This window comes from Callithrix jacchus, chromosome 3, assembly GCF_049354715.1.
Source record: "Callithrix jacchus isolate 240 chromosome 3, calJac240_pri, whole genome shotgun sequence".
NCBI lineage: Eukaryota > Metazoa > Chordata > Mammalia > Primates > Cebidae > Callithrix > Callithrix jacchus.
The window spans coordinates 108,682,014-108,708,535 of record NC_133504.1 but is presented as its reverse complement, the minus strand read 5'-3'; the positions used below and the strand labels follow the sequence as shown (position 1 = coordinate 108,708,535).

The 26,522-nt window shown below is 39.7% G+C and overlaps 1 protein-coding gene across 27 annotated transcripts in view; it reads right to left on the bottom strand.

Moving 5' to 3' along the window:
• Positions 1 to 26,522, bottom strand: part of FAM13A (family with sequence similarity 13 member A) — a 425,230-nt gene that overhangs the window by 233,941 nt on the left and 164,767 nt on the right. The window contains exon 1 of one of the 27 annotated variants that reach the window (XM_035293329.3): positions 16,274 to 16,397. The exons of the other annotated variants lie outside the window; for them this stretch is intronic. The gene's annotated coding sequence lies outside the window, so the exon portion shown is untranslated. Of the gene's footprint in view, positions 1 to 16,273; positions 16,398 to 26,522 lie in introns of those variants that run through there. 27 annotated transcript variants of the gene reach the window in all.

Below are 26,522 nucleotides of genomic sequence, written 5' to 3'. Positions count from 1 at the left end.
GTATCTTGAAATTAAATAATTTGCCTTTGATTTTATAAGCTCACAGGTGAAAGGGACATGCCTTGTTTCAGATGAGATTTTGGATTTTTGAGTTAATGGTGAAATGAGTTAAGATTCTGGGGGAGGAGGGAGATTCAAGATGGCTGAATAGGAACAGCTCTGGAGTGCAGTTCCCAGCAAGAACAACACAGAGAGTGAATGATCACTGCATTTCCAAATGAGGTTTTTACTGCCCACAGACTAGGAGATTCCTGGGCCAAAAAGCACCACAAGTTTCCATCACAGGTGTTTCAGCCAGTGCCATGGGTTTACACACAAAAACTCACACAAATCTGGGCAGCCATTTCAACTGATGCCTGGAATGCCCGGGAGACAGAGTCACCCATTCAACTGAAAAAGAGGGGGCTGAAAAAGGGAGCCAGGTCATCTGGCTTGGAGGGTCCCACCCCCACAAAGATCAGAAATCTGAAATGCTCTGGATTGAGAATTTCGCAGCAAGTGCAGCTGAATCTGGGATGGTCCAGCTTGGGGCGGGTAAGGGTGTCCACCATCACTGAGGCAGTCCAACACTACTGAGGCAGTCAGCCATTACTGAGATAGACCTCCTTACTAAGGGAGACCACCATTACAAAGGCAGTTCTGACTGTACCTCTGTAAATAAAACTACAAGAAAGTTTACGTAGCAGCTGGGCAGAGCCTGTGGCAGCTCAGCAACGCCTCTGCTTGCAGACTGTGACTAGACTACCTCCTTGCTGGGCAGGGCATCTCTGAAAAAAGGCAGCAGCATGTCAGGAACTTATAAATAAAGCCCCAGCTTCCCAGGTCAGAGAACCTGGGAAAAGAGATGGTTATGAGTTCTGCGGCAGCAGACTTAAATGTACCCACCCAGCAGCTCTGAGCAGAACAATGGAGCTCACAGTATAACACTTGAGCTCCTAAAAGGGATAGACTGTCTCATCAAACAACTCCCAAACCCCCCATATCCAAAGAGACACCTCATAAAGGAGTGCTTAGGCTGACATCTAGCGGATACCCTTCTGGGATGAAGATAACAGAAGAAGAAACTGGCAGCAACCCTTACTGTTCTGCAGCCACCTCAGGTGAACCCCAGGCAGTTCTGCAGCAGAGGGACCTGTCTGTTAGAAGGAAAACTAAGAAACACAAAGAGATAGCTTCAACAGCAACAAAAAGGATGTTCACTCAGAGATCCCATCTGAAAGTCACCAACTAAAAAGACCACAGGTAGATAAATCCATGAAGATGGGGAGAAAGCAGCACAGAAAGGACAAAAACACCAAAACCCAGAATGCCTCTCCTCCTCCAAAGGATCACAACTCCTCCTCACTAGCAAGGGAACAAGGCTGGATGGAGAGTGAGTCTGATGAATTGACAGAAACAGACTTCAGAAGGTGGGTAATAACAAACTCCTCTGAGCTAAAAGAACATGTTCTAACCTAATGCATAGAAAGTAAGAACCTAGAAAAAAGGTTAGATGAGATACTAACTAGAATAAACATCTTAGAGAAGAATATAAACAAATTGATGAATTTGAAAAACACAGCACAAGAATGTCAAGAACCATACACAAGTTTCAATAGCCAAATCAACCAAGCAGAGCAAAGGATATCAGAGATTGAAGATCAACTCAATGAAATAAACAAGAAGGCAAAATTAGAAAAAAAAGAGTGAAAAGAAATGAACAAAACCTCCAAGAAATACGGGATTATGTAAAAAGACCTAGCCTACATTTGATAGGTGTACCGCAATGTGATGGAGAGAATAAATCCAAGCTGGAAAACATTCTTCAGGATATTACCCAGGAGAATTTCCCCAACCTGTCAAGGCAGGCCAACATTCAAGTCCAGGAAATTCAGAGAACATCGCAAAGATATTCCTCAAGACCAACCCAAGGCACATAATTGTCAGATTCACTAGAGTTGAAATGAAGGAAAAAATGCTAGGGGCAGCTAGAGAGAAAGGTTAGGTTACCCACAAAGGGAAGCCCGTCGGACTCACAGCGGATCTCTGGCAGGAACCCTAAAAGCCAGAAGAGAGTGGGAGCCAATATTCAACCTCCTTAAAGAAAAGAACTTTTGCGGGGCACAGTGGCTCAAGCCTGTAATCCCAGCACTTTGGGAGGCCGAGGCGGGTGGATCATGAGGTCAAGAGATTGAGACCATCCTGGTCAACATGGTGAAACCCCATCTCTACCAAAAATACAAAAAAATAGCTGGGCATGGTGGTGCGTGCCTGTAATCCCAGCTACTCAGGAGGCTGAGGCAGGAGAATTGCCTGAACCCAGGAGGCAGAGGCTGCAGTGAGCCAAGATCATGCCATTGCACTCCAGCCTGGGTAACAAGAGCAAAATTCTGTCTCAAAAAAGAAAAGAAAAGAACTTTCAACCTACAATTTTATATCTAGTCAAACTAAGATTCATAACCAAAGGAGACATAAAATCCTTTAAAAATAAGCAACTGCTGAGAGATTTTGTCACCACAAGGCCTGCCTTACAAGAACTCCTGAAGGAAGCACTAAACATGGAAAGGAACAACCAATACCAGCCACTTCAAAAACGTACCAAATGGTAAAGACCATTAACACAATGAAGAAACTATGTCAACTAATGGGCAAAACAACCAGCCAGCATCAAAATGGCAGGATGAGATTCACATATAACAATATTAACCTTAAAGGTAAATGGGCTAAATGCCCCAATCAAAAGACAGAGACTGTCAAATTAAATAAAAAGTCAAGACCCATCAGTGTGCTATATTCAGGAAACCCATCTCATGTGCAAGGACATATAGGCTCAAAATAAAGGGATGGAGGAAGATTTACCAAGCAAATGGAGAGCAAAAAAAAGCAGGAGTTGCAACTCTAGTCTCTGATAAAATGGACTTTAAACCAACAAAGATCAAAAGAGACAAAAAAGGGTACTACATAAAGATAAAAGGATCAATGCAACAAGAAAAACTAATGATCCTAAATATACATGCACCCAATACAGGAGCACCAAGATACATAAAGCAAGTTCTTAATGACCTACAAAGATACTTAGACTCCCACACAATAAAAATGGGAGTCTTTTAACACACCATCGTCAATATTAGACAGATCAACGAGACAGAAGATTAACAAGGATATCCAGGACTTGAACTCAGATCTGGTCCAAGCAGATCTAATAGATATCTACAGAACTCTCCACCCCAAAATCACAGAATACACATTCTTCTCAGCACCACATTGCACTTACTCTAAAATTGACCACATAATTGGAAGGAAACCACCCCTCAGCCCTACAGTCTCTTAGACCACAGTGCAATCAAGTTAGAGCTCAAGATTAAGAAACGAATTCAGAACCACACAACTTCATAGAAACTGAACAAGCACTTTGGGAGGCCGAGGCGGGTGGATCACGAGGTCGGCAGATCGAGACCAACCTGGTCAACATGGTGAAACCCCATTTCTACTTAAAATTACAAAAAATTAGCTGGGCACAGTGGCGTGTGCCTGTAATCCCAGCTACTCAGGAGGCTGAGGCAGGAGAATTGCCTGAACCCAGGGGGCGGAGGTTGTGGTGAGCCGAGATCGCGCCATTGCACTCCAGCCTGGGTAACAAGAGCGAAACTCCGTCTCAAAAAAAAAAAAAAAAAAGAAAAAGAAACTGAACAACTGGCTCCTGAATGTTAACTGGATAAACAAAAAAATGAAGGCAGAAATAAAGATGTTCTTTGAACCCAATGAGAACGAAGACACAACACACCAGAAACTCTGGGACACATTTAAAGCAGTGTCTAGAGGGAAATTTATAGCAATAAATGCCCACATGAGAAATGAGGAAAGATATAAAATTGACACCCTATTGCCAAAATTGAAAGAGCTAGAGGAGCAAGATTAAAAAAAACTCAAATGCTAGCAGAAGACAAGAAATAACTAAGATCAGAGCAGAACTGAAGGAGACAGAGATACAAAAACGCTTCGAAAAATCAATAAATCCAGGAGCTGTTTTTTTGAAAAGAGCAACAAAATAGCCAGATCCCCTAACCAGATTAATAAAAAAGAAAATAGAGAAGAATCAAACGATGCAATAAAAAACTATAAAGGGGATATCAGCACCAATTCCACAGAAATACAAACTACCATCAGAGATTACAACAAACAACTCTATGCACAGAAAAAAGTAAACCTGGAAAACATGGATAAATTCCTGGACACTTGCACCCTCCAAGCCTAAACCAGGAAGAAGTTGAAATCCTGAATAGACCAATAACAAGGACTGAAGTTGAGGCAGCAATTAATAGCTAACCAACCAAAAAAAGTCCAGGTACAGATGGGTTCATGGCCAAATTCTACCAGATATACAAAGAGGAGCTGGTATCAAACCTTCTGAAACTATTCTAAACAATACAAAAAGAGGGAATCCTTCCCAAATCATTTTATGAGACCAACATCATCCTGATATCAAAACCCGGCAGAGATTCAACAAGAAAAGAAAACTTCAGGCCAGTATCCATGATGAACACAGATGTAAAAATCTTCAATAAAATACTGGCAAACCGATTGCAACAGCACATCAAAAAGCTTATCCATCACGATCAAGTAGTCTTCATCCCAGGGATGCAAGGCTGGTTCAACATACGCAAGTCTATAAACATAATCCACCACATAAACAGAACCAAAGACAAAAACCACATGATTATCTCAATTGATGCAGAGAAGACCTTTGACAAAATTCAACAGCCTTTATGATAAAAACTCTCAATAAACTAGGTATCAATGTAATGTATCTCAAAATAATAAAAGCAATTTACAACAAACCCACAGCCAATATCATAATGAATGGGCAAAACCTGGAAGCATTCCCTTTGAAATCTGGCACTAGACAAGGATGCCCTCTTTCACCACTCCTATTCAATGTAGTATTGGAAGTTCTAGCCAGAGCCATCAGGCAAGAAAAAGAAACAAAAAGTATTCAGATAGGAAAGGAGGAAGTCAAATTGTCTCTATTTGCAGACAGCATGATTGTATATTTAGAAGACCCCATCGGCTCAGCCCAAAATCTCCTGAAACTGATAAGCAACTTCAGCAGTCTCAGGATACAAAATCAATGTGCAGAAATCACAAACATTCCTACACACCAATGACAGACTAACACAGAGCCAAGTCAAAAACGAACTCCCATTCACAATTACTACAAAGAGAATAAGATACCTAGGAGTACAACTAACAAAGGATGTAAAGGACCTCTTCAAGGAGAACTACAAACCACTGTTCAAGGAAATAAAAGAGGACACAAACAGATGGAAAAACATTCTAAGCTCACATGTAAAAAGAATCAATATTGTCGTGAAAATGGCCATACTGCCCAAAGTAATTTATAGATTCAATGCTATCCCCATCAAGCTACCAATGACCTTCTTCACAGAACTGGAAAAAAACACCTTAAACTTCATATGGAACCAAAAGAGAGCCCACACAGCCAAGACAATCCTAAGCAAAAAGAACAAAGCTGGAGGCATCATGCTACCTGACTTCAAACTATACTACTAGGCTACAGTAATCAAAACAGCATGGTACTGGTACCAAAACAGAGATACTGACCAATAGAACAGAACAGAGGCCTTAGAGGAAATGCCACACATCCACAACCATTTGATCTTTGATAAACCTGACAAAAACAAACAATGGGGAAAGGATTACCTGTTTAGTAAATGGTGTTGGGAAAACTGGCTAGCTATGTGCAGAAAGCAGAAACTGGTCCCCTTCCTGACACCTTACACTAAAATTAACTGTAGATGAATTAAAGACTTAAACATAAGACTTAACACCATAAAAACCCTAGAAGAAAACATAGGCAAAACCATTCAGGACATAAGCACAGGCAAGGACTTCATGACTAAAACACCAAAAGCATTGGCAACAAAAGCCAAAATAGACAAATGGGATGTAATTAAACTCCAGAGCTTCTGTACAGTGAATGAAACAATCAGTAGAGTGAACCAGCAACCAACAGAATGGGAAAAAATTTTTGCAATCTACCCATCTGACAAAGGGCTGATATCCAGAATCTACAAAGAACTAAAAAAGATTGACAAGAAACAAACAAATCCATTGAAAAGTGGGCAAAGGATATGAACAGATACTCAAAAGAAGACATTTATGAGGCCATCAAACATATTAAAAAATGCTCATCATCACTGGTCATTAGAGATATGAAAATCAAACCACATTGAGATACCATCTCATGCCAGTTAGAATGGTGATCATTAAAAAGTCTGGATGCTAGAGAGGATGTGGAGAAATAGGAACACTTTTACACTGTTGGTGGGAGTGTCAATTCGTTCAATCACTGTGGAAGACAGTGTGGTGATTCCTCAAGGATCTAGAAATAGAAATTCCATTTGACCCAGCAATCCCATTACTGGGTATATACCCAACGGATTAGAAATTGTTCTATTATAGAGATACATGCAAATGTATGTTCACTGTGCCACTGTTTACAACAGCAAAAACCTGGAACCAACCCAAATGTCCATCAATGATAAACTGGACAAAGAAAATGTGGCTCATATACACCATGGAATACTATGCAGCCATAAAAAACGATGAGTTCGTGTCCTTTGTAAGGACATGGATGAATGTGGAAACCATCATTCTCAGCAAACTGACACAAGAACAGAAAACCAAACACTGCATATTCTCACTCATAGGTGGGTGTTGAACAATAAGAACATGGACACAGGGAGGGGAGCATCACACACTGGGGTCTCTTGGGTGTGGCAAGGGGAGGGACAGCAGGGAGAGGGGAGGTTGGGGAGGGACAACATGGGGAAAAATGCCAGATATAGGTGACGGGGGGGGGGATGGAGGCAGGAAACCACATTGCCATGTGTGTAACTATGCAACAATCCTGCATGATCTGCACATGTACCCCAGAATCTAAAGTACAATAAAAAAATATATATAAAGAAGACTTTGGGGGATTATTGGGAAGGCATGATTGTATTTTGCAATGTGCAAAGGACATGAGATTTGGGAGTTGAAAGGGGCAGAATGATATAGTGTAAATATCTGTCCCCACCCAAATCTCATGTTGAAATGTAATCTCCAGTGTTGGTGTTGGGGCTTGGTGGGAATTGTTTGATCATGGGGGGTGGATCCCTCATGAATGACTGGGGCCACTTCTTTGGTGATGGTTGAACTCTCATTCTGAGTTCACATGAGATCTGGCCGTTTAAAAGAATGTGACATCTCCTTGCCCTTGCCACTCTGTCATTTGCTCCTGCCTTTGCAATGTGATGTGCCTGCTCCCCCTTTTCCTTCTGCCATGATTATATGCTTCCTGAGGCTCCCCTAGAAACTGAGATGATGCCAGTATCATGCTTCCTGCAAAGGTTGCAGAACTATGAGCCAATTAAACCTCTTTTCTTCGTAAGATACCCAGTCTCAGGTATTTCTTCATAGCAATGCAAGAATGACTTAACACAGCTCACACGGATAATCCAGAATAATCTTCCTATCTCAAGATCTTTTACTTAATCAGATCAGCAAAGTCCCTTTTATCCATGCTAAGTAACATATTTACAGGCTCTGGAAATTAGGATATCAGCATCTTTTGGCAGTAGGGGGTGAGGGGATGTTGTTATGCTATCTACTATAGTTAATTCACTACACTAGGCAGGTTTAAAACCAAATCCAAACACATGCAGTCTGAGCACCTGCTTGCTTAACTACTACATCCCTACCCTTCCATCATACACAGTAGAAGTTGCCTGGTTCTCAGCAAGAAGGCAACTAAATCGGTCTGAGAACGTCTTTCCAAAATACACTGGACACTCAGAAAGAAAAAGTTCTGGGTTGTAGAAAATCATCTCCCTCTCCTGGGTTCTAGAGGCCACTGTCTTAAATTCAAAGTAGTGCCAGAGGGCAATTTACATGAGGAAATATCTATACCAAGGCAAGACCAATGCCCCACCTCTTTGCAAGAAACAAATGAAAATGCTATAGGAAATCCTTTATGAAAATTAACTCAGCTATTTTCATTATGTCTCTCTCTTTTTTGCTTTATTTAAAAATAACACAACTTTCAACATTCTGAGGCCTAATGAATTTTTCATTGAGAAAGACAGTTTTAGTAATTTTTGTCCTAGTGGTGAGATATAACTGAAGATATGAGAAAAACTGATGATTAAGTTCAATTATAAAGCAACAGAAAAACAGAGAGATACACATTAGCCTGCACAAATAACTGAATCAATCTCTTGGTTCTCCTTCTTCAATATCATCTCCTTCAAAGAAAGAGAAAACACACAAAAGTGCAAAACAATAAACTTAATATTCCCCCCACAACAACAAAACCTCATTTGAGGTATTAAGATGACTATGTAAGTATTCTCAGCAAGAATAGAGAAAAGGAAAGAATGAAGAAGCTGGGAGCTAGTAAGAAACACACAGTTATCTTCAATTCCCTTTTTAAACTAAGATCCAAATGCAGGGCTTCCTTCTAAGTGTGACAGGCATTGTCTTCTGCAAAGTTGCTTCCTGAAAAGATTTATAGGAAGCAGCTTTGTTTTACCATTACTGAAAATATATGTAACAACATAGATTTACAAAGCAAAAACTGTGCAAACCCTAATACAAGAATCAGTTACTAATTAGAAAAACACCAACACCAGTGAGAGAAAAATTCATGAAGAAACTTTAACAAAATTATGTTTATAGAAATGGATGACTTGCCTCCTTAAGAAGCACAGAAAGTGCATCTACAATAATTCTTAACACTGTTTAAAAAGGCATCCCTCTTACAGATTTTAGACCAAAAAGTTCATTTTTAAGTCAGGATTTAGAATTCAGAATGCACTTTCTAATAAAAATAGTGATATAAATGGTGATTAAATTCCAATGTTAGGCTAGAACAATCAATAAATGCCATAAAAGTTTGAAAAAAAAGTCATAAATGTTTGAAATACTCTTCACTTGAAATTGAAAAACCAAAACAGAAAATAGAGTTGCACTGAAAGCCTTCAAACAAAATACACATTTAAAAATAAAATCAAATAATAAGTTACGTACTTATAATTAACTCATTCACTGAACAAATAATATCCATATTTGCCAAAACAGACATACATAAAAACAACCCCCCAGCTTTGTGGAACTTGCTTTTTGTGTGTGTGTGTGAGATGGAGTCTTGCTCTACTGCCCAGGCTGGAGTGCAGTGGCACAAGCTCAGCTCACTGCAACCTCTGCCTGCCAGGTTCAAGCAATTCTCCTGCCTCAGCCTACCAAGCCTACAGGTGCACACCACCAGGCCCTGCTAATTTTTTGTATTTTTAGTAGAGATGGGTTTCACCATGCTGGCCAGGCTGCTCTCAAACTCCTGACCTCATGATCTGCCCACCTTGGCCTCCCAGAGTGTTGGGATTACAGGCATGAGCCACCACATCTGGCCAGAACTTGCCTTTTAGTTGTGTGGGATTGAAAGCAGTAGGGAACATAAGATAAATAAATGTATGACATAATAGATGTTAACTGCATCTTATGCACAGAGAGTTGAGAGTCTAACTCAAAAGAAAGTTTTGAGATTCAGTTCATTTTAAAGGGCTGCAAAAGAGAGAGGAGAAGATGGCACTATAGGAGCAACTCAGGATTGCAGCTCCCAGTGAAAGCGCAGAGGGTGACTGGACGTTGCATTTCCAGACAAATCGTTATTGCCCACAGACCAGGAGATTCCCAGGTGTAGGAGCCCCATGGGCCACCAGCGCAGCTGTTTTGGCTGGCGTGGCCATTTCGACCGGCACCGCAGCGCAGCGGAACTCCGTACAAAATGCACTGGTCTGGTTGCCCTGTTAAACCAGCAATTTGAAATTTGGGAAGGCAGATTAGCACATTCATCTGATTAAACGGGACTTAAACAGTAAGACAGGCCAGGAGATTCCAGGGCAGCGACATTGTTTCAGCCGGTGCAGTGGGTCACTGCCCGGGAAATGACACAGATCCCGGCGCCCTTTCAGCAGGCGACTGAAACACCTGGGAGAAAGTCAACCGTTCAACTTAAAAAGAAAGGGGCTCTGAGGCAGGGAGCCAGGTGATCAGGCTCGGCGGGTCCCACCCCCACAAAAACAAACAAAACAGCAATTGGAAATGCTCGGGATTGAGAGTTTCACAGCAAGCACAGCTAAACCGAGATGGTGCAGCTAGGTGGGGTAGGGGTGCCTGACATTACCGAGGCACTCCACCCCTTCGGAGGTACTCTGTCATTGCTGACACAGCCTGCCGTTACCGAGGCAACCCACCATAACAGAGAGAGTCCGCCATTAAAGAGGCAGGCCACCATCACCACGGCAGTTCTAACCACACCCATATAAACAGGAATACAGGGAATTACACATGGCAGCAGGGCGGAGCCCACGGCAGCAGGGCAGAGCCCACAACAGCAGGGCAGAGCCCACGGCAACAGGGTAGAGGCCACGGAAGCAGGGCAGAGCCCAGAGCAGCTCAGCATAGCCGCAGCAGGCAGGCAGTGACTAGACTGCCTCCTTGCTGGGCAGGGCAGTGCAATGGAGGCTCATTAATAAAGCCCTAACTCCCTGGGACAGAGCACCTGAGGAAAAAAGGGGCTTTATGTGTTCTGCTGCATAAAAGAAAAAAGCACAAAAAGGAATGAACAAAGTCTCCAAGAAACGTGGGACTATGTGAAGAGACCTAATCAGGTCAGATAGGTATACCTGAATGTGACGAAGAGAATGAATCCAAGCTGGAAAATACTCTTCAGGATATTATGCAGAAAAATTTCCCCAACCTAGCAAGGCAGGCCAATATTTAAGTCCAGGAAATACAGAGAACACCACAAAGATATTCCGCCAGAAGAGCAACCTCAAGGCATATAATTGTCAGATTCACCAGGGTTGAAATAAAGGAGAAAATGCTAAGGGCAGCCAGAGAGAAAGGTCATGTTACCCACAAAGGGAAGCCCATCAGACTCACAGTAGAACTCTCGGCAGAAACCCTACAAGCCAGAAGAGAGTGGGAGCCAATATTCAACATCCTTAAAGAAAAGAACTTTCAACCTAGAATTTCATATCCAGCCGAACTGAGTTTCATAAGTGAAGGAAAAATAAAGTCTTTTGCAAACAAGCAAGAACTCAGAGATTTTGTCACCACCAGGCCTGCTTTACAAGAGCTCCTGAAAGAGGCACTACATATAGAAAGAAACAACCAGTACCAGCCACTCCAAAAACATACCAAATGGTGAAGAGTCTCAACAAAAGGAAGAATCTGCATCAACTAATGGGAAAAACACCCAGCTAGCATCAAAATGGCAGTATCAAATTCACACATAAAAATATTAACCCTAAATGTAAATGGGCTAAATGCACCAATCAAAAGGCACAGACTGGCAAATTGGATAAAAAGCCAAAACCCATTGGTGTGCTGTATCCAGGAAACCCATCTCGCATGCAAGGATACACAAAGGCTCAAAATAAAGTGATGGAGGAAGATTTACTAAGCAAAAGGACAGCAAAAAAAAAAGCAGGAGTTGCAATTCTCATCTCTGATAAAATAGACTTTAAACCAACAAAGATCAAAAGAGACAAAGAAGAACATTACATAATGGTAAAAGGATCAATACAACAAGAAGAGCTAATGTTCCTAAATATATATGGATACAGAAGCAGCCAGAAACATAAGGCAAGTTCTTAATGACTTACAAAGAGACTTAGACTCCCACACAATAATAGTGGGAGACTTTAACACTCCACTGTCAATATTAGACAGATCAACCAGATAGAAAATTAACAAGGATATCCAGGACTTGAACTCAGACCTGGAACAAGCAAACCTGATAAGACATTGACAGAACTTTCTACCCCAAATCCACAGAATATACATTCTTCTCAGCACAACATCACACCTACTCGAAAATTGACCACATAATTGGAAGTAAAGCACTCCTCAGCAAATGCAAAACAACTGAAATCATAACAAACAGTCTCTCAGACCACAGTGCAATCAAGTTAGAACTCAGAATTAAGAAACTAACTCAGAACCACACAGCTTCAGGGAAACTGAACAACTGGCTCTTGAATGTTGACTGGATAAACAATGAAATGAAGGCAGAAATAAAGAAGTTCTTCAAAACCAACAAGAATGAAGACAAAACATACCAGAATCTCTGGGACACATTTAAAGTATTCTCTAGAGGAAAATACATAGCAATAAGTGCCCACATGAGAAGAATGGAGAGATCCAAAATTGACACCCTAACATCAAAATTAAAAGAGCTAGAGGAGCAAGATCAAAAAAACTCAAAACCTAGCAGAATACAAGAAATAACTAAGATCAGAGCAGAACTAAAGGAAATAGAGACACAAAAAACCCTTCAAAAAATCAATAATCCAAGAGCTGGTTTTTTGAAAAGATCAACAAAATAGACAGACCACCAGCCAGATTAATAAAAAAGAAAAGAGAGAATAACCAAATAGATGCAATAAAAAACGATAAAGGGGAAATCACCACAGATTCCACAGAAATTCAAACCGTCATCAGAGAATATTACAAACAACTCTATGCACATAAACTAGTAAACCTGGAAGAAATGGATAAATTCCTGGACACTTGTGTCCTCCCAAGCCTAAACCGGGAGGAAGCCAAAACTATGAATAGACCAATAACAAGGTGTGAAGTTGAGGCAGCAATGAAAAGCCTACCACACAAAAAAAGCCCAGTTCCAGATGGGTACACAGCTGAATTCTACAAGACACACAAAGAGGAACTGTTACCATTCTTTCTGAAACTATTCCAAACAATCCAAAAAGAGGGAACCCTTCCCAAATCATTTTATGAGACCAACATCATCCTGATACCAAAACCTGGAAGAGACCCAACAAGAAAAGAAAACTTCAGGCCAATATCCATGATGAACATAGACCCAAAAATTTTCAATAAAATACGGGCAAGCTGATTGCAACAGCACATCAAAAAGCTTATCCACCATGATCAAGTAGGATTCATCCCGGGGATGCAAGGCTGGTTCAACATACGCAAGTCTGTAAATGTAATCCACCACATAAACAGAACCAAAAACAAAAACCACATGATTATCTCAATTGATGCAGAGAAGGCCTTTGACAAAATTCAACAGCCCTTTATGCTAAAAACCCTCAATAAACTAGGTATTGATGGAATGTATCTCAAAATGATAAAAGCTATTTAAGACAAACCAACAACCAATATCATACTGAATGGGCAAAAACTGGAAGCATTCCCTTTGAAATCTGGCACTAGACAAGGATGCCCTCTCTCACCACTCCTATTCATTATAATACTGGAAGTTCTAGCCAGAACAATCAGGCAAGAAAAAGAAATAAAGGGTATTCAAATAGGAAAAAAGAAAGTCAAATTGTCTCTATTTGCAGACGACATGATTGTATATCTAGAAGAACCCATTGTCTCAGTCCAAAATCTCCTGAAACTGATAAGCAATTTCAGCAAAGTCTCAGGATACAAAATCAATGTGCAAAAATCACAAGCATTCTTATACATGAATAACAGACTGAAAGAGAGCCAAATCAAGAACGAACTGCCATTCACAGTTGCTACAAAGAGAATAAAATACCTAGGAATACAAGTAACAAGGACCATAAAGGACCTCTTCAAGGAGAATTACAAACCACTGTTCAACGAAATAAGAGAGGACACAAACAGATGGAGAAACATTCCATGTTCATGGTTAGGAAGAATCAATATCATGAAAATGGCCATACTGCCAAAGTTATTTACAGATTCAACGCTATCCCCATCAAGCTACCAATGACCTTCTTCACAGAACTGGAGAAAACCACCTTAAACTTCATATGGAACCAAAACAGAGCCCGCATAGCCAAGTCAATTCTAAGCAAAAAGAACACAGCAGGAGGCATCACACTACCGGACTTCAAACTATACTACAAGGCTACAGTAATCAAAACAGCATGGTACTGGTACCAAAACAGAAATATAGACCAATGGAACAGAACAGAGGCATCGGAGGCAACACAACATATCTACTACCATACAGTCTTTGATAAATCTGACAAAAACAAGCAATGGGGAAAGGATTTCCTGTTTAATAAATGGTGTTGGGAAAACTGGCTAGCCATGTGCAGAAAGCAGAAAATGGACCCCTTCCTGATACCTTATACTAAAATTAACTATGGATAGATTAAAGACATAAACATAAGACATGGCACCATAAAAACCCTAGAAAAAAATCTTGGCAAAACCATTCAGGACAGAGGAGTAGGCAAGGACCTCATGACCAAAACACCAAAAGCATTGGCAACAAAAGCCAAAATAGAGAAATGGGATCTAATCAAACTCCAGAGCTTCTGCACAGCAAAAGAAACAGTTAATCGGCAACCAACAGAATGGGACAAAATTTTTGCAGTTTACTCATCTGACAAAGGGCTGATATCCAGAATTTACAAAGAACTAAAACAGATTTACAAGCCCATTCAAAAATGGGAAAAGGATATGAACAGACACATTGCAAAAGAAGACATTCATAAAGTCAACAAACATATGAAAAAATGCTCATCATCACTGGTCATTAGAAAAATGCAAATCAAAACTACATTGAGATACTATCTCATGCCAGTTAGAATGGCGATCATTAAAAAATCTGGAGACAACAGATGCTGGAGAGGATGTGGAGAGATAGGAACACTTTTACACTGCTGGTGGGAGGGTAAATTAGTTCAACCATTGTGGAAGACAGTGTGGCGATTCCTCAAGGACCTAGAAATAGAAATTCCATTTGACCCAGCAATTCCATTATTGGGTATATATATCCAAAGGACTATAAATCATTCTACTATAAGGACACATGCACATGAATGTTCATTGCAGCACTGTTTACAATAGCAAAGACCTGGAACCAACCCAAAAGCCCATTGATGATAGACTGGACAGGGAAAATGTGGCACATATACACCCTGGAATATTATGCAGCAATCAAAAATGATGAGTTCGTGTCCTTTGTAGGGACATGGATGAATCTGGAGAACATCATTCTCAGCAAACTGACACAAGAACGGAAAATGAAATACCGCATGTTCTCACTCATAGGCAGGTGATGAACAATGAGAACACATGGACACAGGGAGGGGAGCATCACACACTGGGGTCTATTGGCAGGAACAGGGGAGGGACAGCGCGGGGAGGGAGCTGGGGAGGGATAGCATGGGGAGAAATACCAGATGTGGGTGAGGGGGAGGAAGGCAGCAAATCACACTGCCATGTGTATACCTATGCAACTATCTTGCATGTTCTGCACATGTACCCCAAAACCTAAAATGCAATTAAAAAAAATATAAAGGGCTGCAAAAATAGCTTTTTATTTTCATGTGGTTTAATTTCACTTTTATGGATTCTTTTATATATATAACAGGTATTTTATCAAGCCATGGAAAGTTAATGAGGAAAAATAGGTTAAGTTCAATTATAAAAATGATTTAATTAAATTATAAAACAATAGAAAAATTAGGGAAATGAAGGGAAAGATGGGAGAGAGAGAAAGCGAAAGAGGAGAGGCAGGTAAAGAAAGTTACCGGGTAGAAGTCAGAAGAGAGAGCAAATAGCAACAGTAAAAAGCCAGACCCCATAAATATGTACAATTATTTCTTAATTTAAAAAATAAAATAAAGGGCCGGGCGCGGTGGCTCACGCCTGTAATCCCTGCACTTTGGGAGGCCGAGGCGGGTGGATCACGAGGTCAAGAGATCGAGACCATTCTGGTCAACGTGGTGAAACCCCGTCTCTATTAAAAGTACAAAAAATTAGCTGGGCATGGTGGCGTGTGCCTGTAATCCCAGCTACTCAGGAGGCTGAGGGGGGAGAATTGCCTGAACCTAGGAGGCGGAGGTTGCGGTGAGCCGAGATCGCGCCATTGCACTCCAGCCTGGGTAACAAGCGCGAAACTCCATCTCAAAAAATAAAATAAAATAAAATAAAAAGAAATGAAACCTCAGCAAAAATGTCACAGGGGATATTTGAGTCTCCTTTTAATACATTTCAAACACAATGTTATCTCATTAGTAGAGACACATGAACTATGTGCATTTTAATAAAAATTACTTAAATATTTCACAAAAAAAAGAAAAGAGAAGGAAAGAATAAACAAGATTTAGGAAATTCGGAACAAGCATTTGTATGAAGGGGATTTACTAAAGGAGAGTAAACCAATTCAAGGTCTGTGAAAGTGGAAGGATAAGAGAAAAAACTCAGCACTTACTCAATTTTCCAGAGGAAAGAGAGGAGGTGGGGAAAACATAGGAAAACAGTTTCACAGAACAGGAAGTTTCGATGCACTTTGAGTAAGGGGTTGTCAGCTGGAGAGGAGCTCCAGAGTGGTGAGAACAAAGGCTTGCAGGATTTGTCAACCAGAAGTCACTGCTATTTGGTGGGGGGGGGTGGGGGGGGAGAGAGAGAGAGAGAGAGAAAGAGAGAGAGAGAGAGAATGTCTATGTGTATGTCAACTCAAATAGTCGTTTAACAAACTGTGTAGACTTTAATTTCATCACATGACTAGAAGTTAGTGAAATATTTATGGGATGTGCACCACTCAGAATACGCATCAACCTTTCTGGCCACTGAAGTGTGAGTGCATAATGGTCCCAAATTGACAGCAACCTAAATGCTCATTACAATAGAATTAAGCAAATTCGAAAACATAAGGGAATATTACAATAGCTACTACAACAGTGGTATAGAGATTAATGTTAGTTGATATGGAAGATGTTCATGGCATATTATCTAAATGATAAAATTAGTAACACAATAGCATGAATATTTCCAATATGTAAAAATATATTTTAATTTCTGTGTAGAGATCTCTAAAAGGATGTTCAGAAAAATATGAATATGATGGGTCATTAGGCGACTTTTACTTTTTTCTTTTTGCCTTTTTAGGACAATTTTAATTATTTACAAGAAGCAAGTATCAGTTTTATGAAACTAATGTTACATAAAACAATGTAAAATTGCTGAGGGCATATGCTGCTGTGAAGCTTAACAATGTGATAATGGTGTCGTTACGTCACCCAGACCAAACAACTTTTAATAAGATATTCTCTTGCTTTACAACAACAGGTTGGCCACTGAAGGAGAGATTGCTAATACTCTTAACAGTTTCATTTGAAATCTCTTTTTTTTTTTTTTTTTTTGAGACTCAGTTTTGCTCTATCACCCAGGGTGGAGTGCAGTGGTGTGATCTTGGCTTACTTCAACCTCTGCCTCCCAGGTCAAGTGATTCTTGTGCCTCAGCCTCCCTAGTAGCTGACATTACAGGCACCTGCCACCATTCCAGGCTAAATTTTCTATTTTTAGTAGAGACGGAGTTTCACCATGTTAGCCAAGATGGTCTCGAACTCCTGACCTTAGGCGATCCACCTGCCTCGGCCTCCCAAAGTGCTGGGATTACAGGCATGAGCCACCACTCCCAGCCCATTTGAAATCTTTTTAGTAAGGATGAGAAAATCTCTCTATAGAATGGTTGCAAGTTTCCCTGGAGTAATAAGACAAGGGCCTCTTTTCAAATATTTTTTTTGAAAACCCCACAGTGTATTTCATAGCTCCTTGATTATGTATTTTAGGGACCAGACAGTCTATTAGTTGTTGCTAAAACTTAAAAATAATATGGTAAGATATTTGTCATTTGAAACATACTATACTCAAATAAGAGTGTTTCAAGCTTGCAGGTACCCACTTCACTTAAGTACAAGTGGTAAACAGCTTAGCTGATGGGTGTGCCACTAAAGAAATGATTGCTCAGTGTAAACAGTTTGAGGTACAGTACACTCCTCAGGCAGGTCCCACTGAACAATAGCACTAAAGAAAAAGAAAAGTTGTAAACAACTCCCCATGCGCCAAAAAACTCAACAAGTTTGACTTCCATTCAACACAAGCAAAAACTTCTGAACAGTCAACATAAAGTAGCTGCAATCTGCTGAGTGAGGTTAGGCAACGGGATGTAGTCACAGGGCAGATCTGCATTTCTTTCACATGAATGAGAATAATGAGAACAGTTAACTTAATGTATATGTAAACAGCTGGTTCAATTTACCAAACACTTGTTGCTTTCTTTGCCTGTGGGAAATGCTTCAGAGAATACCATGATTAAGGGCTCCTTCCCTAAAAGAGCATATATTGTGGTATAAATAACATAATTAATAGAATGTTTCTATAAGAAAGATACAAACTAATGCAAGGTAGGTCACTGTGTATTTTTGGATGTAGTTTTTGTTTTGGGGTTAAAAAATATTAGGAAAGACCTCCTAGAGGAGGTAGTATTTGATACAGGATTTAAGGACTGGATAGCGTAATTATTAGTTTTTTTCTGATTTTTTTTCTTTCTTTTTTACAGACACATTTATTATGTGTTAGTGTTGTGATTCATTATGACTATTAACAAAACACTATTTTTTTAGTCATAATGAATCACCACACTAACACATAATGAATCACAAACTAACATGTAGTGAATCACCAAACTAACATACACTCTGCTCTTCCCTTTTTTTTTATTTGCGATGGAGTCTCACTGTGTCGCCCAGGCTGGAGTGCAGTGGTGCAACCTTGGCTCACTGAAACCTCCACCTTCTGGGTTGATGTGATTCTCCTGCCTCAGCCTCCCGAGTAGCTGGGACTACAGGCACGCGCCACAGCATCTGGCTAATATTTGCATTTTTCGTAGAGATGGGGTTTCACTATGTTAGCCAGACTGGTCTCAAACTCCTGACCTCAAGTGAGCCACCAGGCCTGGCCCACTTTGCTCTTCCTGATAAGACAAAATATATAACAGAAAATTCAAAAAGATGTATCTGTGTGCTGGTATTAGTTTTGTTATGACCTCTTCTGACACAATAGGGGACAATCACACAGTACAATTCTACATCTTTTACATCTGCTTTCCTTTTATAATTGAATAGGCAAGATTAAGGGTACTTTAGACCTTGGCTAATATGATAAATGCTACAATTTGAGTGGCTGGAGCATTCCTGTTATAGACAATGAGCATTAGGCCATTCCTGACCAACTGGAAGAAACAGTGCCTTTTGCTGAGGGAGAGACATAAAAAGAAAAGACATCTGCTGATTACTCATGAACTATATAAGGTGATCTAAAGCAGACTCTGGGTTTGTTGCTGACACATAGCACTCCCAACTCTAGAATGGTCATCTATCAACAAGAATACAGCAGATCTCTCTCAAACAAAATGTCCTTTACATTACAAAGAACATATATTGGGACAGAATGGAAAGCAAGTACCAATCCACTTAAAATGTTATGAAGGAAGAAAAAAATGCTCAAATCACAAATTTTGTGATTTAAACACTAAATCCCAAAAATACTGAAAGTAAACCTGAAAATAGGCAAAACTATCTTGTATGAAGATTTCTTTTCTAAAGTTATTAAAAGAAACACAAGATAAAATGTACCATCTTAATAATTTCTAAGTGTATAGTTCAGTAGTCTTATTTATATCCATATTGTTGTGTGACAGATCTCCAGAACATTTTCATCTTGCAAACATAAACTTCATACCCATTAAACAACTCTCCTTTTCCCACTCCTCCAGCCCCTAGTAACCACTATTCTACTGTTTCTGTGAATCTGACTCCTTTAGATACTTCATGTAAGTGGGACCATACAGTATTTGTCTTTTTGTGACTAGCTTAGTTCACTTAGCATAACATCCTCAAGGTTCCTCCATGCTGTAGTATGTGACAGGATTTCTTTTTTGAGGCTGAATAATATTCCCTTGTGTGTATATACTGTATTTGTTCACCCACTCATCCATCAATGGACACTTGGATTATTAACATCTCTTGGGTACTATAATGCAGCTATGAACAAGGGTGTGCAAATATCTCTTTCAGATCCTGTTTTCAACTCTTTTGGATATATTTATCCAGAAGTGGATTATGTGGTAGGTGTATTTTTAATTTTTGGAGAAATGAGGTTAAGACATATTGTATACTTTTGACCACTAATGTGATTTTTGAAACTGGACTCCTATTTATTAAATTCTAATTAGTTAGAGATTTAGTATACAATATATTAATTCTGGGTAGTGGCTTTTCCCAAAATAAATAAATGTTAAGACCCTTGTAAGCTATATCCTTCCATCTTTTTCCTAGATTATTAGAAATACCTGGTCCTAGGTATTTTATTCTCTTTGCAGCAGTTGTGAATGGTAGTTCATTCTTGATTTGGCTCTCTTTAAGTGTGTTATTGGTGTATAGGAATGCTTGTGATTTTTGCATATTTATTTTGTATCCTGAGACTTTGCTGAAGTTGCTTATCAATTTCAGAAGATTTTGGGCTGAGACGATGCAGTCTTCTAGATATACAATCAAGTCGTCTGCAAATAGAGACAATTTGACTTCCTCCTTTCCTATCTGAATACCCTTTATTTCTTTTTCTTGCCTGATTGCTCTGGCTAGAACTTTCAATACTATATTGAATAGGAGTGGTGAGAGAGGGCATCCTTGTCTAGTGCCAGATTTTAAAGGGAATGCTTCCAGTTTTGCCCATTCAGTATGATATTGGCTGTTGGTTTGTCTTAAATAGCTTTTATCATTTTGAGATATGTTCCATCAATACCTAGTTTATTGAGGGTTTTTAGCATAAAGCGCTGTTGAATTTTGTCAAAGGCCTTCTCTGCATCAATTGAGATAATCATGTGGTTTTTGTCTTTGGTTCTGTTTATGTGGTGGATTACATTTATAGACTTGCGTATGTTGAACCAGCCTTGCATCCCCAGGATGAATCCTACTTGATCATGGAGGATGAGCTTTTTGATGTGCTGTTGCAATCAGTTTGTCAGTATTTAATTGAAGATTTTTGCATCTAAGTTCATCATGGATATTGGCCTGAAGTTTTCTTTTCTTGCTGAGTCTCTGCCAGGTTTGGGTAGCAGGATGATGTTGGTCTCATAAAATGATTTGGGAAGGGTTCCCTCTTTTTGGATTGTTTGGAATAGTTTCAGAAGGAACTGTACCAGCTCCTCTTTGTATGTCTGGTAAAAGTCGGCTGTGAACCCATCTGGACCTGGGCTTTTTTTGTGTGGTAGGCTCTTAATTGCTGCCTCAATGTCAGCCCTTGTTATTGGTCTATTCAGGGTTTTGATTTCTTCCTGGTTTAGGTTTGGGAGGATGCAAGTGTCCATGAATTTATCCATTTCTTCCAGGTTTACTAGTTTATGTGAATAGAGTTGTTTGTAATAATCTCTGATGATGGTTTGTATTTCTGTGGAATCTGTGGTGATATCCCGTTTATCGTTTTTTATTGCATCTACTTGGTTATTCTCTGTTTTGTTCTTTATTTGGCTGGTGGTCTGTTTTGTTGATATTTTCGAAAAAACAGCTCCTGGATTTACTGATTTTTTGAAGGGTTTTTTTGTATCTCTATCTCCTTCAGTTCTGCTCTGATCTTAGTTATTTCTTGTCTTCTGCTAGGTTTTGAGTTTTTTTTTATCTTGCTCCTTATAGCTCTTTCAATTTTGACGATAGGGTGTCAATTTTAGATCTCTCCTTGCTTCTCATGTGGGCATTTATTACTATGTATTTTCCTCTAGAGTCTGCTTTAAACGTGTCACAGAGATTCTGATATGTTGTGTCTTCGTTCTTGTTGGTTTTGAAAAACATCTTTATTTCTGCCTTCATTTCATTGTTTATCCAGCCAACATTCAAGAGCCAGTTGTTCAGTTTCCATGAAGCTATGTTGTTCTGAGTTAGTTTCTGAATTCTGAGTTCTAACTTGATTGCACTGTGGTCTGAGAGACTGTTTGTTATGATTTCCATTCTTTCGCATTTGCTGAGGAGTAATTTACTTCCAATTATGTGGTCAATTTTAGGGTAGGTGCGATGTGGTGCTGAGAAGAATATATGTTCTGTGGATTTGGGGTGGAGAGTTCTGTAAATGTCTATTAGGTTTGCTTGGTCCCAATCTGAGTTCAAGTCCTGGATATCCTTACTAATTTTCTGTCTGGTTGATCTGTCTAATATTGACAGTGGAGTGTTAAAGTCTCCCACTATTATTGTGTGGGAGTCTAAGTCTCTGTAAGTCATTAAGAACCTGCCTTGTGTATCTGGGTGCTCCTGTATTGGGTACATATATATTTAGGATCATTAGCTCTACTTGTTGTATTGATCCTTTTACCATTATGCAATGTCCTTCTTTGTCTCTTTTGATCTTTGTTGGTTTAAAGTCTATTTTATCAGAGATGAGAATTACAACTCATGCTCTTCTTTGCTCTCCATTTGCTTGGTAACTCTTCCTCCATCCCTTTATTTTGAGCCTTTGTGTATCCTTGCATGCGAGATGGGTTTCCTGGATACAGCACACCAATGGGTTTTGGCTTTTTATCCAGTTTGCCAGACTGTGTCTTTTGACTGGGGCATTTAGCCCATTTATATTTAGGGTTAATATTGTTATGTGTGAATTTGATCCTGCCATTTTGATGCTAGCTGGCTGTTTTGTCCATTAGTTGATGCAGTTTCTTCATTGTGTTGATGCTCTTTACCATTTGGCATGTTGTTGGAGTAGCTGGTACTGATTGTTCCTTTCTATGTGTAGTGCCTCTTTCAGGAGCTCTTGTAAAGCAGGCCTGGTGGTGATGAAATCTCTCAGTACTTGCTTGTTCGCAAAGGATTTTATTTTACCTTCACGTATGAAGCTGAGTTTGGCTGGATATGAAATTCTAGGTTGAAAGTTCTTTTCTTTAAGGATGTTGAATATTGGCCCCCACTCTCTTCTGGCTTGTAGGGTTTCTGCTGAGAGATCTGCTGTGAGTCTGATGGGTTTCCCTTTGTGGGTAACATGACCTTTCTCTCTGGCTGCCCTTAATATTTTTTCCTTCATTTCAACCCTGGTGGATCTGATGATTATGTGCCTTGGGGTTGGTATTCTTGAGGAATATCTTTGTGGTGCTCTCTGTAATTCCTAGACTTGAATATTGGCCTGCCTTGCTAGGTTGGGGAAATTTTCCTGGATAATAACCTGAAGAGTATTTTCCAGCTTGGATTCATTCTCTCCATCACATTCAGGTACACCTATAAAACGTAGATTAGGTCTTTTCACATAGTCCCATATTTCTTGGAGACTTTGTTCATTTCTTTTTACCCTTTTTTCTCTAATCTTGCCTTCTCATTTTATTTCATTAGTTGATCTTCAACCTCTGATATGCTTTCTTCTGCTTGGTCAATTCGGCTGTTGAAACTTGCGTATGCTTTGTGAAGTTCTCATGTTGTCTTTTTCAGCTCCATAAATTCACTTATATTCCTCTCTAAGTTGTTTATTCTCATTAACATTTTGTCAAATCTTTTGTCAAGGTTCTTAGTTTCTTCGCATTGGGTTAGAACATATTCTTTTAGCTCACAGAAGTTTCTTATTACCCACCTTCTGAAGCCTGATTCTGTCAATTCATCACACTCATTCTCTGTCTAGCCTTGTTCCCTTGCTGGTGAGGAGTTGTGAATCCTAGTAGGAGTAGAGGCATTCTGCTTTTGGGTGTTTTCATCATTTTTGCTCTGGTTTCTTTCCATCTTTGTGGATTTATGCACCTGTCGTCTTTGTAGTTGTTGATTTTCAGATTGGGTCTCTGAGTAGACATCCAGTTTGTTGATGATGAAGTTCTTTCTTTCTGCTTCTTAGTTTTCCTTCTAACAGTCTGGCCCCTCTGCTGTCAGACTGCTGATGTCCACTCCAGGCCCTGCTTACCAGGGGATCACCTGCAGTGGCTGCAGAACAGTAAGGGTTGCTGCCAGTTTCTTCTTTTGCTATGTTTGTCTCAGAAAGATACCGGCCAGATGTCAGTCTGAGCTCTCCTTTATGAGAGCTCCTTTGTATATACGGAGGTCGGGGAGCTGCTTAAGGAGACAGTCTGTCCTTTATAGGAGCTCAAATGCTGAGCTGTGAGCTCCATTGTTCATTCACAGCTGCTGGGCAGGTATGTTCAAGTCTGCTGCAGCAGAACTCATAACCCCCCCCTTTTTTCCCCTGGTGCTCTGTCCCAGGAAGTTAGGGCTTTATTTATGAGTTTCTATTGTGCTGCTGCCTTTTTTCAGAGTTGCCCTGGAATGTAAAGGACCTCTTCAAGGGGAACTATAAACCACTGCTCAACGAAATAAGAGAGGGACACAAACAGATGAAGAAACATTCCATGTTCATGGTTAGGAAGAATCAATATTGTGAAAATGGCCATACTGGCCAAAGTAATTTACAGATTCAACGCTATCCCCATTAAGCTACCAATGACCTTGTTCACAGAACTGGTAAAAACCACCTTAAACTTCATATGGAACCAAAAGAGAGCCCACATAGCTAAGTCAATTCTAAGCAAAAAGAACAAAGTGGAAGGCATCACACTACCAGACTTCAAATTATACTACAAGGCTACAGTAACCAAAACAGCATGGTACTGGTATCAAAACAGAGATACAGACCAATGGAACAGAACAGAGACCTCGGAGGCAACACAACACATCTACAACCATCTGATCTTTGGCAAACCAAACAAAAACAAACAATGGGGAAAGGATTCCCTGTTTAATAAATGGTGTTGGGAAAATTGGCTAACCATGTGCAGAAAGCAGAAACTGGACCCCTTCCTGACACCTTACACTAAAATTAACTCCAGATGTATTAAAAACTTAAACATAAGACCTACAACCATAAAAACTCTAGAAGAAAATATAGGTAAAACCATTCAGGACATAGGAGTAGGCAAGGACTTCATGACCAAAACACCAAAAGCATTGGCAACAAAAGCCAAAATAGACAAATGGGACCTAATCTAACTCCACAGCTTTTGCATGGCAAAAGAAACAGTCATTAGAGTGACTTGGCAACCAACATAAAGGGAAAAAATTTTTGCAGTCTACCCATCTGCTGACAAAGGGCTGATATCCAGAATATACAAAGAACTAAAACAGATTCACAAGAAAAAAACAAACAACCCCATTCTAAAGTGGGTGAAGGATATGAACAGACACTTTACAAAAGAAGACATACATGAGGCCAACAAACATGAAAAAATGCTCATCATCACTGGTCATTAGAAAAATGCAAATCAAAACTACATTGAGATACCATCTCATGCCAGTTAGAATGGCGATCATTAAAAAATCTGGAGACAACAGATGCTGGAGAGGATGTAGAGAAATAGGAATGCTTTTACACTGTTGGTGGGAGTGTCAGTTAGTTCAATCATTGTGGAAGACAGTGTGGTGATTCCTCACAGACCTAGAAATAGAAATTCCATTTGACCCAGCAATCCCATTACTGGATATAGATCCAAAGGATTATAAATCATTCTACTTTGAGGACACATGCATATGAACGTTCATTGCAGCACTGTTCACAATAGCAAAGACCTGGAATCAACCAAAATGCCCATTGATGATAGACTGGACAGGGAAAATGTGGCACATATACACCATGGAATATTATGCAGCCATCAAAAACGATGAGTTTGTGTCCTTTGTAGGGACATGGATGAACCTGGAAACCATCATTCTCAGCAATCTGACACACGAACAGAAAATCAAACATTGCATGTTCTCACTCATAGATGGGTGTTGAACAATGAGAACACATGGACACAGGGAGGGGAGCATCACACACTGGGGTCTCTTGGGGGAAAATGGGGGAGGGACAGCAAGGGGTGGGGAGTTGGAGAGATAGCAAGGGGATAAATGCCAGATATAGGTGTTGGGGAGGAAGGTAGCAAATCACACTGCTGTGTGTGTACCTATGCAACCATCTTGCATGTTCTTCACATGTACCCCAAAACCTAAAATGCAATTAAAAAAAAAAGAAATAACTGACCCTTCACATTCACTCATTCCTTCTTTGAAGAAATACGCACTGAGAGCCTACTATATGGCAGGCACATTGTGCTAGACATTGGCACCAAAAAACTAAACTAAACTCAAATTTCACCTGTCTTCTCTTACCTTGACTTTTTTTCTTCTATGGTCAAATAATCAAAGCATTAGAGGAACCATGGTTAATCCTTTTTGCCTGGAGGTTGGTCTATGCTAAATATGCCCAACAGAAAGCTATTTTATTTTTCTCATTTCATTTATTACCTACTTTATTATTAATTAAGTCTAGTATGTAGGTTCAACTAAAGTTGAATCCCTGGCATTCAATTACAATGTTCATTATTTTTGGTCCTGAGAATAGGCCATAGAATAGTTCTATTCTATGTTCAAAGGAATCACATTAGTGCTTCTTCCAATTAACTACCAAAAAAGTTTCTAAAATTAAATCAGAAGTGTTATATTGAATTAAATGTCACTAGCTTAGCTCTTGCAAAACAAAATACTTCAGTCACTAAACTAGAATGTAGACATTTAACCTGCTAAAAAATTTTTATCCTTTCTCTTTAGTATTCTTGACATCAGCACCTGATCTCAATATTCTCTAACCCAGACCTTGCTATGTTTTATAATTATGGTGTAGATGTCAAGAAT